The sequence below is a fragment of the Amphibalanus amphitrite genome, unplaced genomic scaffold, assembly GCF_019059575.1.
Source record: "Amphibalanus amphitrite isolate SeventyFive unplaced genomic scaffold, NRLGWU_Aamphi_draft 000723F_arrow, whole genome shotgun sequence".
Taxonomy (NCBI): Eukaryota; Metazoa; Arthropoda; class Thecostraca; order Balanomorpha; family Balanidae; genus Amphibalanus; species Amphibalanus amphitrite.
This window is the reverse complement of record NW_024882217.1, coordinates 70,232-85,640: the sequence shown is the minus strand read 5'-3', so window position 1 is coordinate 85,640 and position 15,409 is coordinate 70,232. Positions and strand designations below refer to the sequence as shown.

The window sequence follows — 15,409 nt, the reverse complement described above, 5'->3', positions numbered from 1 at the left end:
TGTTTACATCAGCGTTCAACAACTTTTTTCCTTGTGCTCGAAGGAGCACGAGTGGCATCGCTCACTTTGACCTATAATTTACCATTCAAGCATACCTACACCGGCCAATAAACGGGCGCTCGCTCGTGCTATCATCACGCGGCGGCTTAGTTTCTCTGTGGGCCGACACGGCGCCTTTGGTTCTGGCTGGCAGGCGCTAATTTCGGGGAGAAACCGACCGACCCCCGGTGACCCGGCGATTAATTCGGCAGCTGATTGCCTCTAGGCGCGTGCTTCATCATCATCACAGGGCGGGCATCACAAACGCTCCAAGCGTCAATGGCTTTCCATCTCACGCGTACTGAAGTCTGCGATCGAAATCCGATCGGTAGTGGCGGGCGCTGGGAGATAGCGACGCAGCATAGGCGCTAACCGGGAAACTGCAACGCCGCAGGGGCGACTTGGATTCAGACTTGTAAACTCGCACAAGGAGGCGAAAACATGACGTCTTGTTCCGGTAGCTCTGTGATCAATGACTCTGTGATCGGTGACTCGGTGAAAAGCGAGTTAGTGATCAGGTCAGTGGGCCACGACTCACTCCGATCGGTTGGAGTCGTGACCACCCCCACACGCGCCGGCGAGGGAACAAAGGCCCCGCTGCCAGCAGCCCCGCAGCACCGACAGCCGTCGATATCAGTAGATACCAGGCCGAACGTCACGAGTCTGTCATTAATACACTACTGTTTGATAAAGCCTCTCAGACAGCCCGCTCAGAATGGGTATAGCTTTACTTATGAACATGCAGCATCTTTGAGGGGTTGAAACTTCAAACATTTGCACGAAATAGTTGCCTTTAGCGTTTTACTTCATATGAGACCTTATGAATTAACTATTCATAATAGTTAATTCATTCATAACAGCCCGTCATTAAGATTAAACTCACAAATAAAATATGATACTTAACGCTATCATTTATGTTTTCAAGGTTTCCAGTGAAATGTTTGTAGGTTACGACGCAGCTTTTGAGGAATTAAAAGCACTTTCCCCTTTATTGTTCACAATGGCAGTGCGCACATTTTAAAGTTTGTTTTCTTCAATGGCAGATAAGACTGACAAGTTTGTTAATCTTCTGCTTATGACATTCATGAGTAGATTGGATGAATAGGGTCTAAGCCAATATTTTTTGGCTATTTTCCATTTATAGTTTATCGCACATTCAATCTTGTGGTGCTTATCACAACACACAACATGTGAGTTCTTTCACCTCCAAGAAATAGCTAACCGCCAAGATCCGTTTCCGGAAAATATCGATTTTTATAAAGCGGAGCATTTCTCGTGTTTATCACTTTTATTAGCTGGGTGGACACGCCGAATGGAGTTTAATGATGGACGCATCATCGACGCTTCACTCATCGCGTGCGGCCAGACAGCCCGAGCTTGTGTTTTATGTGAATGGCAATGTGGAAACCACACCAGCACGTTTTCCGAAGCTAGCCTCGGCAAAAGTGAAAAAACTGTCACAGGCAATCGCCACTGGTGATCAACCCATCCACGCCACGTCGCCACACCAATAGCCGTGTCTCGTAACACATCATCATATGTTGCTAGTGCCCATTCGGCAGGGACTTTATGTAACTCCCTGGTGACTGGGAATCACTGGCAGATCCAGAAACGCGGTCTTGGACGCTGCGGGAAGGGAAGCATATACCACGAAAAAAGGTTCTCCAAATTCCAGTGGCGGTAATATCACAATAGCATTTCTTTTCAACACATTTCTGGACACATTTCTCTATCTCCCTGCGAGCACCTACGGCTCCAGAGTGATACCCCGTTCGAGTTCTCCATAACGGACTGAGGTCACCGACCGTGGGTCGTGACCGGTCACCGCGTTACTGCCAACGGCCGGAGAGGCAGTCCATCCGTGAGCGGACGCACGTGGCAAACCGGCGTCATTCAGATGCTAATTACGCGAGTACAGCGGCATCACGGGCCGGGAACGGTCGGCGGACGTCGCGACAAAAAGCACTCGCCGCCAGCTGCAGCCGGCGCCACTTTCGCCGCGGCGGCACGATACTGCGACTGCGGTGGTGACGGCGGTGACGACGGTACTGCGGCGGTGGTGACTGCGGTGGTGACGCTGGTGACATTGGTGACGGTGTCGGTGGTGGTGGTGGCGGTGGTCGCGGTGGTGGTTGTGGTGGTGGTGGTTAGAACGGCACGGTTTTTGGCAGCGTACAAGTATTAACGGTCCTGATCACCTGTACGGTCTGTTTTTCTTTAAATACCTAACGGAATCTTTGTGTTCAATATTTAAAAACACTACGCGTAAGAATAATGTTTTTCTATTGAAAAACAAACCTGGATTCCCTGACAGTTTTGCAATATCATTGGTTTTGTATACTTAACATGCTAAAAAGTTGTAATGTTGATAAAGACGGAACATGGGCAATTGTTGACTTATCTGCGCAGTTATTTCCACCCCGGCAGGCGGAAAGGTCAGCCCCAGGAAAACCAGTCCCCTATTTACTCCAATCTTAGCCGCCAGTTATCTCTGCCTCTCGCAGATTACTGCGCCCGGAGAATTGACGTCAGCGTTCCGCTTCATTATCTCCGATTATACTAATCCAAGTAGTCCATCCGTGTAGTAGTCTAGCTTATTTCCGGAAGATAACTCGGGCGAAATAGGTGGTTTGGACTTTGGTGTTACCCCAGTTATCGTGATGGATCAACTATCTAATTGGCTTGGGGGAAGGGAATAAACAAGCCTATTCTACTTGGTGGCAGCTTTGTAGGTACGCTAATACCCACTTTGCTTATCCACCTGTTTTATGTTTAGTTTCTTTTTGCGCGGTTGGCTCTGCGCGTGCCGGTGTGGATGCCGCAGTGGCCGGCAGAGGTCTCTGATCAGCGCTGGTCGGTCAGCGCGGCGGTCAGGGTGCGGTGCAGCGAACCGTTACAGCGGCGGCCGATCGTCAGCAAGACTACTCGCCGCCGACCACATCGCTGCCCCGCCGCCGCCGCCGCCACCGCCGTCTGGGTAACGGTGACGGTCTCTGCTCAGCCGCCGGGCCCGCCGTCGCCGCCACCTCCGCCGACGGACCGGTCACGACAGGACCGGACCGGTCCCATCAGGACCATCGCGGACCGTCTTGGTCTGCGCGCCGCTCGCGAGCGCAGCCCGGGGTCAGAGGTCGACCGTTCGCCGGTCGGACGGACACTGTTCCCGGGCCCTGTGACGGCCGGCAGTGCTGTCGGTGGGTGAAAAATGGTCTGCTATAGGCTTTGTGAAGTGTGTGACCAGGTGTCTTAATGGATGTTCTTGGGACAGTTGAGCTGATGAAGTGAGACACTTTATGACGGCGCACGGCGCTACTTTGGCCAATTCTGAGTGGTTTTTACCTAACTTAAATGTAAAATAAACGGTCAAGGGACCTTAGAAATATATACAAATAAAATTAACAATTTTACAGCTGCACCTCAATGCTTTATGGCATTAGTACCAATGTGTTTGTGTTTACTAATCCTGATTTTGCCATGAAGCACTGTGGGCAAATACACAATTAACTAAATTCGCCATCGTTATTCAAGAAGAAACTAGTCCGCATTCATGGGTACCGACACCATCATTCTTTGTGACGGTGATCAATTCTAATGAGACAATTAATAAGCTCACGCAGCATGAATAATAGCCGAGATCACCGCGAACCGTTCCTGGTCCATCCACCGTCTCCCATCAGCCCATGTTGTGCCTTACACGTTTTGTTTCCAGAGAATCGGAGCGGTACGGGGCGTCAGCGCGCTTTGTGCGGGACACAGGCCTTCGTGTGAGTTCCCGCTCAGAGGAGCTCTCACGGCCGGCTCCGGGAGATCGGAAAACTCCCAGCGGCCCGGGCGGGAACACAGCCCGGAGCTGGGCGCCGGGTTGGGGGCGGAGTCGCGGTATAATTTAATCTGCCGGTGGCTGCGGCGAACTCAGCCGCAGGGTGGCGGAGGCTCTGATGGATCGGCGACCGTCCGCGGCCGCGGAGATATCGGGAGGCAGTGGAGACAACACGGGAGAGACGAGGAGGTGCGGGAGCGTAGGAGTCAGTCGTGGAAAGACAGAAGGGAAAACCAGGAGGGAGCAGGGATATGGGATCATGTCCCGGCATTGGTAGAAGTATCCTTTGAATGTGTGAGGCTAGTGAAACATTCAAGTCATATTTAGTCATATTTAGTCACTGTTTCAAGTCATATTTAGAGTGGTATTTTACAGCTTAGCTGGACGGCTGCCTGTGTAAAATGGAATAAATACAACCAATCCACAAAGAAAGTTTATCAATTATTTCAGCAGCACCTGAACCGAGGCGCCACTATGTGAAGCGATGTAGATTTAATCCTAAAATAGGAACTACATCGGCTATCAAATCGATCCTACTATCAGACCAAGAATACAAGGAAACTCCCGATCTGTCCTCATTAAACGACACATCGCTGATTTCTCCACCGGAAGACATGTCTGTCACTCCGTTCAGCAATGTTTATGTCTGCAGATCATTAATGTGACGATGTAAGCACCACTCGGACACGTTTAACCCGTCTGGCTCTGGTCACAAATTAACACAGTGCACGACAGCTGCTAATTGCCGCTTCGCCTGAATTTCGTCCCGGTTTCTCCGGAACTCTACATATTCACATAATGGTTGACGGCTGTCTGTCACTCTGCGTCTGCAAACCAGACCGAAATAGCCAGTCTCTCCTCTTCCGGCCCTTGTTTTGGCGCCAGTCGCGAGGAGGGCCACCTCGTTAACACGTTCTGTAGCACAGCGCCGCCGCCGCGGACGCGTCTTGTAGACCAGTTCCGGGAGAGTTCCTATCTCTTCCGGCGGAAGTATTTCCGTTTCTCTCTCTCGTCTGAGGTGTGCGGATCGACCCAGATCCTGAATCCCGATAGACTGTCGGAGGGCGATCCGACCCGGGTGTGCAGTGCCCCGGGGCGGGCGGGCGCCGGCTCTGAGCACTTGCTGCCGGTCACGACTCGGCCACACAGTGACGAAGCCGACAGAGAAAGTCCCGGTGCCGCCCCCTGCTTCGTGGCGGAACGATCACACAGAAGGCCACGGCGGCAAATGAGCGGCGCTTAGGTGCTCCACATGTGTCCGACCCACACGAAAACTTCCTGCTACAGATAAAAGAGGCAGCTGATTTGTGGTTTTATGGAATTGACAGAAAACTCTCGATATCCGAGTGTGTAAAAAAGAGTTTGCATAACTTAACTTTTACATAACTTTTACACTTATCCACTTTGACACGTACAAGTATCCAAATTAAAGCTATGCAATTCTTAGCACTTTTGAATATTTAATGTTCATTTCTTTCCTTAATTCATGAAAGATGGCGTCAAAACCCTAGACCTAAGCCCATAACACGCGAGCATTGACAAGGTAATGTCACGATACCAGCGCTTTATTGAACACCGTTTTCCCGGCTCTTTTCCGGGTTTTCACTCGCCCAGATAAGTGAATGTTTCTCCAGCATGTATGTAGAGCCTGAGAATCGAGCTTTCGCTTGTCTTTTATCGATTATCGATCGACTCAACCGAAAGCTCCTACGGCTCGAAACCGGCTAGGTTATTTATACGAATGACTTGCAATGTCCCTTTGTGCCTAGAGTTCCAATGGCGATTGGAGAAATGACCACCCGATGATCGAATACGATGTAGCTGGACGTAATGTCACTACAGTAATAGAGAAATTGAACAAAATGTCCAAGGTATTAGCGGAAAAGCCCTATTTTTCGATATTTTTGATAGTAGGCATGTTATGCTTAATTGGCTTGCCATAGCCTTGAGGCAATTTTTCATTAATGATTTGGTAGTTGGTAGTGACTAGTGAAGGCTGTAATATATAAATTGTAGAGTATGTTTGACATTTGAACTTCAACGTTGATAACTCGCACTCGTATTTGAAGCGAAATACAATCAACAAGCTTCGCGTTCCTCTATAAGCGCATTTGCACTATGCTTATCAACTTTGAATAGCACAATGCAATGCGAAACCGACGCCTTATCGCGAGAATATCAGCTTTGCCGTAAGAAACAAGGCCATTTCCGTCGTCCATGAGCTGCCCCGACCTCAAGACCGACAGGATCGATTGTTAGCGACCAAACCCACCCGCTACAAAGTGTTGAGCAATCCATTGTGGTGGTTTCGCAGCGCGGAAGTCGTTTGTAAATTAGCCACGGCCTTGATTGTCGCCGACTGATTGACAGGGAACAATGACGACCTCGACGAAAAGTTCACGACCTGCGGGGGCGGAGGATCCATCGAGAGAGAGAGAGAGAGAGAGAGAGAGAGAGAGAGAGAGAGAGAGAGAGAGAGAGAGAGAGAGAGAGAGAGAGAGAGAGAGAGAGAGAGAGGGAGAAAGAGAGAGAGAGAGAGAGAGAGAGAGGGAGAGAGAGAGAGAGAGAGAGAGAGAGAGAGAGAGAGAGAGAGAGAGAGAGAGAGAGAGAGAGAGAGAGAGAGAGAGAGAGAGAGAGAGGAGAGAGAGAGAGAGAGAGAGAGGAGAGAGAGAGAGAGAGAGAGAGAGAGAGAGAGAGAGATGTGCGGGATGGAGGCACAAGATACTTTCCAAAGGATGAGCCGTAATCGCCACGCCATACGTGGAAGGCTTTTGGTGTCAATACATACATACATGCATACATACAGATGATCCTTGCTCTTTCTCGCTCTCTCCTCTTTCTCTCTATCTTTCTTTTCTCTCGCTCTCTCCCTTTCTCACTCACTCACTCTCTCTCTCTCTCTCTCTCTCTCTCTCTCTCTCTCTCTCTCTCTCTCTCTCTCTCTCTCTCTCTCTCTCTCTCTCCCTACCTCTCTGTACCTCCGTCTCCTTCAGTCTTTGTCTTGTTTAGCACCACAGAGGGCATGAAATATGGTATGAATTATACATATTACATAATTATATCAACTACATTATGCTACCAAGGTCCGCTTTGCAAGCCGCAGGTCCTCTGTTTTGCAACGTACTCGGATTGAGAATGTCCAGCGTCCGTGCAAACCGGACATTTAGACTCGGCTCCTGACGACACAGAATGCAGGAGTTGCGGCCACCCGTGTGATAATCCACAGTCACTTTTCATCAGAGTTGCCGAGAGTGAATACTGAGTACCTACGTCGAGCGGTCGGGCTAACTGTCGATGTCCTCATCTTTTAGCTTGAGGGATGGGTGTTATGGGTAAGTCAATAAACTGGCTCGGCATAACTCACCTCCCCCATCCTCCCCACCCCTCCCCGTTGCTCTGTCCCCTTCCCTGTTTTCCTCCCTCTCCCTCCCAACTTGCACAAGTCGTCCGCGTGCAGCCCCCATTTGTGAGGCGTTATCGCGCCGATCTGCACCACACAAACGCTGGCCGCTCCGCGTGCCTAGTTCCGTGCCGCTCGTGGAAACACCAAGCTGGTGCCGCTGCTGGTGATGGTAGTGGTGGTGGTGGTGACGGTGGTGATGAAAGAAATGGTTTAACTGTGCGGTAAAACGAAGAATTCGCTCATCGGCAGTCAATAACACTGCTACAGTGCAAAGCACTGAAAGGCTGACCTGGAATCCCGAGTACCGTTCGGCCGCATTCGGTGCATTCATACGCTAGTTCAGTTCCTGATAAAACGCACAATCCCTGCAGGGAAGCAGTGCAGAATCGGGTTGCACCCCAGAACATTTTACCTCGTTTCGACAAGGCTAGTCGGGTCTAATAATCATCAATATTAAACAAGACATGCGATCGCTTGTATCTGTAGGACCCACAATTTCCTTCGGAAAGCTTCCAAGACACGAAGTAAGCTCTTGCTTCTAGTCACATTCTGAACCATGTTTTCACCTCAACCTATCTTGCAAATTGCACGCTGCAGCTATGACCAGCGGGCTGGTTATGAAGGGAGGGACAGACTGTAAAGGTTAGGCGGCAGGCGCGATTAGACAGCCCAGCGTGCAAGGTGCCGGGAACACAAGTAGACAAGGAAGCAGTTGTGTGTCCGCCACCAATCACGGGGGGACAAAGACAGGGGAGGTCAAGACAGATCACGGACAAAGACAGGGAAAAGCGGAAACGTGGTGGTTTATCTGGGCCGATTCCGTCACGGAAAATACTGACTAGTGACTCGGAGTGTGCGATATAAATGTTATGGCCCTAACGCTGCCAGATATGCCGGCTTCCGCTCCAACAAACGTGTGCGGTGTCGCTCATGAAAGGAACGGATTGTGGCTTATATCAACCTTCATCGATAAGCGATGATAAACACTTATCCGAAGCACACATTTTCATAATTTGTGCCACAAAGTACCGAGGTTTGTTTGAGCACGACTATATTGTAAAGCCTAAGCGAGGCAGCTGCGTGACCAATGGAAAGACATCCAGGATTCCCAAGATAGACGAACTTGATGATATGCATTGCATACGATAAAGGTATATGACGGACATAAGGGTTTGGACGTTACCGGTTTTGAGCTCGTGAGAAGGCGTGACTTCGTCGAGCAGGGATCGCCGAGAGGAAGCATAAATGGCCGGTCAGGGCTCCATCGAGGGCCACACAACACTCCCCGATCTAAATCACACCTACCTCGGTCGTCTGCTGCGGTCTGCGTGTCCCTCCGTCCGTGTCAGTTCCGTCGCGTCGGTGGCGCCCGGACCTGCGAGTGTCCGCTGCACGACCTGGCTGTCCGCTGTCCGCTGTCCTCGCGGGCCCGTCGGACACAACACTCCTCACCGCGGCTGACACCTGACTGAGAGGCCGCCGCACCGCACCGGAGCCGCCGCCGCCGCGCCGGCCGCAGTCCGTCTCGCACCTGACGGCCGCGGCGGAATGGAGAGAGCCGCACTGCCATCTAGTGTCAAAAGGAACAACTACTGCTCTAACAGAGGACGCGGCGGTCACTTCAGAACGACGCGATTGTTCGGTGCTTTCTTCACAGTTCAAGGTTTCACGGTTAAAAATACTAGTTCACACGATTTCCATTATCACCGTTCCGTGCTTCTATCCTCAGGATACTGAAATCCTTCTCCTCCACGCCGCAACCCCCCTCCGGACTGGACAGGCAACTTTATCTCATGCGGGCTGCTCCCTTGGAGCGGCACCGCTGCTCCCGAGGGAGCGCACCCCGTAGCCGGGTGCAGTGAGTGCCTTGGGGCTGGGTGGCCTGTCCTCTGGACGGGCTCAGCCCCGGCGACTCACTAGGGTGCCTGCCCAGACCAATGTCTCCCCCTATATCCTATCATCCTCCCGGCTCTGCAATGGTCTCATTGGACCAAAAGGGCCTAACCCAACAAAACAAAAAACAAACGATTTCTATATTGAACTCCTGCATGAAATGGCATTCACCGTTGAGTGCATTTCACAATGATTATACGAAAGTCGCTTATTTTTTAAATGGAAAAGTGACACGACACTTCAGTTCTTTGGTTGAAGCGCCAAATTTCGCTCATTTGTGAGAAATGGAGGAAACCGAGTGCCGGGTTGTCATTAAGCATCTTCATTCACAAGGCATACCTTCATCTAAAATTAACCATCGCCGGACCTATCGGCTATCGGGTCTTTTCATAGCTACATCGGTCGGGGGAGACCCCCTCGCGGTTTCGTCCCTAATTGAGCTAGAGCTTCGCAGAAAAAAGGTAGGTTTACGCCGGTAAGAGGTGCAGCGTCTGGTGCTCGACTTTAAGGTCAACCGGTGACCTCTGAGGCTAGGTCAAGTATCCTTAATTATGGGTCGGGCTTTTGGCGAAATAGCCAAAAGCGTATGCAGAACTGCTATTTTGTTATCATCGTGTTCGTCATGCTCAAGGGCGTTGATTGAGTGAGAATGTTTTGTTTTGTTTGAGTGAAGTCAACTTAAAATGTTAACCTCTTCTGCCTAAGTCAAGGTGAAGCCGCTCATGTCACGAGGCTGGTTGAAACAGGTCATACCTACCGTATATTGCTTTATTTGAAAGATAGGTATTTCTGAGTTTATTGGGGGCTTTGTCGACTCACTTATGAAATAAAAAGATTGCCGTTGTATGTGAAACAGTACCTACAATTTGAACTTTTCTGCGTCCTGAGATGTCGTAGGTGCAAGCGAAATGACCAACGAGGTTGGCGTTGCCGTGGTTTCAAATCATGCAAGATGCCTTCATAAATACTCGAATATTCATAAGTCAGCATGCCGTTACATGCGATTTACGCATGTGTATTGTGATTGGTCGAGACTGACTTATCTCGTGACGTCACAGATCATCATCTATTCAGATTACTATCCACCGCTCAAATCGAGGATATCCATCATATCCTGACTCATTTTAGTCCCCTAGATGGTATGACAGACAGCTCGCCATTGTGATTTGGACAAATTTGACCTATTTTGACCTTTATGTGACGTCACAGGTAGCAAATTGAGGTCGTCGAGATTTTATGTTGAGCATCTCGGTAAAATCTTTAGAAAGCCGTTTGAATGTAAAAGATCCGACTACTGATTCCGGAGATGAGACGCCTTCCCGCCCCCCCCCCCCATCCCCCAACAGGTACAGGACCTATAAGAACCTGTCAGACCTTAATGGGGTGCGGGTTAAGGTTCGAGATGCTCATTTCAAACAGCAACAACCAAAATTGAAGATAAACAGGCGTCATGATGACCGTCAGCTTCGACGAAACCGAAATGTTTGGACACTATCATTTTATCAGTATTCTTTTTTCATGGTAATAAATGTTACAAAAAAAAATGTGCTCCCCAGAAACAATGCAGCAAATATTCGAGTAGCTCAATGGTAGGTACTGGTACTTACGTACATAAAGGACTAAAGGCACACTTACTCTGGTTGAATGAACAATGAACATTGCATATAGCCCAATGCAAAGTCATTCACATTGAACAAATATTGTTTTTCCAATAAGAGTGCATGTTCCATGTTTGTGCTCTGCAGTGCAAAACAGCCGAACTCGTCGATCGGCGGCGGACTGCAGGTCGGTGCTCCCGGCTGAATTGCCATGGCGACTGGCCCCGTATTGAGCGTCAACAAAGCCATCTGTCATCCCTCTCCAGAGGCCGTCCTGGCGCCGCAATACAAACGTGCGTGACCAGGGGGGGGGGGGGGAGGGCCTCCCGGGGCAGGCAGAGGAAACACTGACCTTTGGAACATCATCAGCAGCTGAAACCTGTGGGAGCCGGATGTATTGCTGAGCTCACCGATACTGATCAAAAGCGTTCATTATTTGAGATTCGATCTCGTTTGTAATAATGTGATACCTAGTAAATTTTCAGTTGTTGTGGGGGCGTTAAAGGTAGACTGCCACCTTTTTTCCACAAAACGGTTTTCACTAGAGCTGAGCCACCTATGTCCCAGACTGAAGTCGGTTTTCCGAAATTCGAACCCGTTTGCGAGAAATCGGAGACCAAAGTTCAGTTTGATGCCATTTTTTTAGTCCAAGAAAACCGACATCTCTACTGTTTATCGATAACTTTGAAACATGAATTTTCTTATCTTTTGGTAAATATATGTCAAAACTTTGATTGTTTCGAGATCAGAGAAGAATTTTGGAGTGTCAAAATAAAAGTTAAACTTATATATTCAGTAGTTCATTTTTTCCAAAAAAGTGTGGGAAATGGGGTTTAACATGGGCCGCAGACCCATTCCAAATGAGCCATGATTTTTAAATGTTTTACGAACTTAAATGCAAAATAAATTAAACATGGCCAATTTCTTATGAAATCATATATTAGTAAATCATAAAATACCTTACTTTTTCAAATAAAATGTAATAATCTTATGACCTTGAAGTCTAGTGATGTGTAAACATTGTCGCTAGACATTAACCGATTGATAATTGTATGATAATAGACAATTTTTTTCGCGATTCACGTGATGATACTTTGTCAGGTGAATTCTAAAATTTTGTTTTGTCCAGGGAATAAATCATAGGCCGATCTGAGAAAACTTTTTGAAGGTGGCAGTCTTCCTTTAATAGAACATACTTTTTCACAGGCTGATATACTGACTTTTTTACGCCGTTTTTGCCAATGACTTGACCTGTTGGTGGGACGTGAATTCCTGTTGGTGATTTTCACTAATAAAACGACCAACTGTTTGAACTGGATGGGAAAAATAGATGATGCTTGCTAGCGTACAGACATACTTATATGCACATAAACACGTACATTCTCATGATGTTGAATATCTAAAGCTGACACATTTTATGCCAGTGTTGAATGCAAATTGGCCAAAAGCATACCTAATATTTTGACAAGAGTAGCCTTAATTATGCGTCATTAACACAAAATATAATTACAAAGTAAAGCAAAAAAGACAGTTCATGCTGACAGGTACGTGTTTTCCATGCATTGGTAAAGCGGCGCCATAATGCTATTACGTGGTGTGTAGGCGCTGATAAATGCTAAATAGGTACAATGGCATAGATAACATGAATCATGATTCATGCTATCTATATGACAATGGTATTGCAAGGACGCGACGCATGGCTTGCCGGAGAAGAGTCCTGATTATTTTCATCGCAACAAGTGTGTCAAAAATATAAATGTGATGATTGATATTTCTTACTTTTCTTATCTTTTCCGGAAACCAATCACCTGTCATAATTCTAAATGCTATTTCACAGACCATCCGGAGAAAACGTTCAGCAAAGAGCACATTGACGAGGATGTGTTTCGCAGCAGAAGCTTCTTCCTTGGAACAAATTATCCAGGATAGAACGTCAGCGTCACAGAAATAATCTCAAAGTCCAGCAGACATACGATCCTCCGATATCTGCAAGGCACTGATGGCACCAAAGCCAATCCTGAAGTACTGCGAATGCTGTCCAGGGCACTGGCTAACTGATACTGTCCAGAGGTCTAACCATGTCAATCTAGGTTCTCAATTGCCTGCTTTAGTCGGAATATAAAGAAGACAATCTGCAGTTGCTTTGAATGAATATCACTGACGATACTACCGACTGATAACATCGAAAGGGTCGATAAATCACGCCATTTGCAGTGAGCCTCGTACCCCGGGGACTCTCAACCAGTCGCATCTTCCCAACCCAGACCTACCCTCTGCTGGGAAGGTACAAACCATGAGCTCGCCGACCCTCGAACACTCCGTAACCGGATAAGACCGTTATTGGCCCGTGCACCCCTCGAGGGGGTGTAGCCCGGAGACGCGCCGCGCAGCAACATGCGGGCGTCGCGTCGGCGTCGGCGGCGAGAGGACCGTCAGTGCCGACGTGGCGGCGCCGGAGGACGCGCGTGCGACCGACGGCCCGCCGCCAGCGCCGTCGGGCCCGTCGGCACTCGACGGCAGACCAGCTGTGCGGCGCGGGCGGGGACCAAGTGTGGTGAGACGGTGGTGTGTGACAGCTTCTTCGCGTGAGAAGTCGAGCAGGAGGAACTGTTATCAACACATGCGGTGCTGCGCTAACTGCAAAAAAAGAGAAACACGGAGAAGCAGAACCGCTACCATCCAACGGTCTGTTCGGTCAAGGTAAGTGCTCATAGTCTTTCCGCTGGCCTCTTGGTGTAATGATGCAATCGAGAAGCGAGATTTGACGTTATAAAATGCTTTAGCTGAGAGCAATATTACAAATTGCTACTTATGGCGTAGGTAGTGCGCAATCCTTCCATCATGCGTCCAACATCCTATCGATCTTATCTATTACCTTGTCAGACACCTACTCGGAAATACCAAAAGGACGATGGATAAGGCAGTGTTACGTCAATCATCGCAACGGTGATTGAATTTGGTAAATACCTACTCAGTGGATTCATACCTAATGTGTCGGAGTTGTCCAATGTTGCCTGCAGAAATTTTGTTGGTATATCACCTAAGGAGGTGTTTCTGTCGTCCTTCTTCCAAGTTAGAAAAATCAACAAAGTCGTGAAAAACTCCCAATCCCGTTAGAAAATTTGACTTGAAAAAAAAAATCGATCAGCGCCTACTACTCTCATGCTGTGCAATAGCCGCACCATCCCAGCTCGTTTTCATAAATCAAGCATTCAATTTCAGACAAATTATGCAGCGAACCATGTGGCAATCATCTCTTATTACTTGCGTTGAACACCACATAAGGTACACGATCCGCTGGACTTGATCATCGACATTGTTACGGTGATTATCAGCTATCGTTTCCATTCGAACTAATGGGCACAAAGCCTACTGACCTATTGACATTCGGAGTTCAATTGAGACCGAACGATTCACCCATCTCGAATGGCGAGGAAGCCTCCCCTCCGCAGCCGGGGGGGGGGGGGGGAGTCCATTATAAGCCGGGCGACTCTCGGTATAGGTCTGCGGATTTTGAACACTGATCGAAGAGCAATGCATGTACACCGAATGCGCGTAAAACTTCCTTCATTACTGATGAAGATATTGAATCCCAAATTAGATTTGCGTGACTAGATGGGAGCAAGAGCCAAGAAGAGATAACAAACATTCTAACTAGGAAATCGAATAAAAGTGTTCTCATATATCTTTCATAACCCCTGTGCATCGAAACGGCCCCGCCTTTTGCGATATGATCAGCTATAGGGACTGACCAATGCGGCTCTCCTGGAAATATTCCATCCAGATCAGATTACATTATACACGGACTGAGGTCTCGATGCGCCAGAGATCACACAGTGGCTCTGCCTGCGATGCAGCAAATATAATTAGGCGGGCTTCCTGGGCCACGTGAACGGCAATTAGGGGCGTATATGCAGCGACCCCGTGGATAATCGCCTTTTGCATTCTCGTCGGATCCATCAGACTAGACGGAACGCAAATGTAGACAAAAAAGGCACACAGCATTGTCTGTCAGTGCATTGATCAATTTGGCAACAGATTCAGATTCACTTATTCACATTCAAAAATAATTGGGCGTCTACGGACCACTTAGGACTGCTGGCAAACAATTTAAACAATATAATTTGACGTTGACGTTGAAACAAAAAGCAATGAGCGTAAACTCTAAGCGCGGCACGGCCAGATAACAGAGTTATCTCAAGTCAAAGCTTAGGGGTCATGTGTGCGGACTGTTAATGCTCCTTCAAAAATGATTTTACAGTAGGTATGAATTATTATTTTAAGCATATCTTAAAACAAATTTAAGCGCGGCACGCCCCGCAAGTAGGTGTTCCCAAGGGGAAGGGGGAATCTAAAGCCAAGAATAATGTTTTGTGGACTTAATATGTTTCTTCAAACATTATTTTACCGATATGAATTATTATTCTTAGCACACCTTTAAACAAAACTGAGCGCGGACGCCCCACAAGTAGGCGTTTTCAATGCAGGTCAAATCTTCTTACTTTTCCAGTTCTAATGACCTTTACGTTTATTTGGCCCGACGCACTTGTGGGGCGCGTCGCGATTAATTTTGTTACAAGTTATGCTAAGAATGATAATTCATATTGTCAAAATCGTATTTGAAGGAATATAAATAGTCCGCAAACTTTGGCCTGA

At 48.1% G+C, this 15,409-nt stretch overlaps 2 protein-coding genes across 2 annotated transcripts in view; one reads left to right on the top strand and one right to left on the bottom strand.

The window, feature by feature from the left end:
- Nucleotides 1–8,789, bottom strand: part of LOC122365229 — a 29,320-nt gene extending 20,531 nt beyond the window's left edge. The window contains exon 1 of the mRNA XM_043336233.1: nt 8,568–8,789. The gene's annotated coding sequence lies outside the window, so the exon portion shown is untranslated. The remainder of the gene's footprint in view (nt 1–8,567) is intronic.
- Nucleotides 8,790–13,213: 4,424 nt separating this feature from the next.
- LOC122365224 (cGMP-specific 3',5'-cyclic phosphodiesterase-like) overlaps nt 13,214–15,409 on the top strand; it is a gene marked incomplete at its 3' end in the record, with an annotated part of 67,431 nt that continues 65,235 nt past the window's right edge. The window contains exon 1 of the mRNA XM_043336228.1: nt 13,214–13,453. The remainder of the gene's footprint in view (nt 13,454–15,409) is intronic.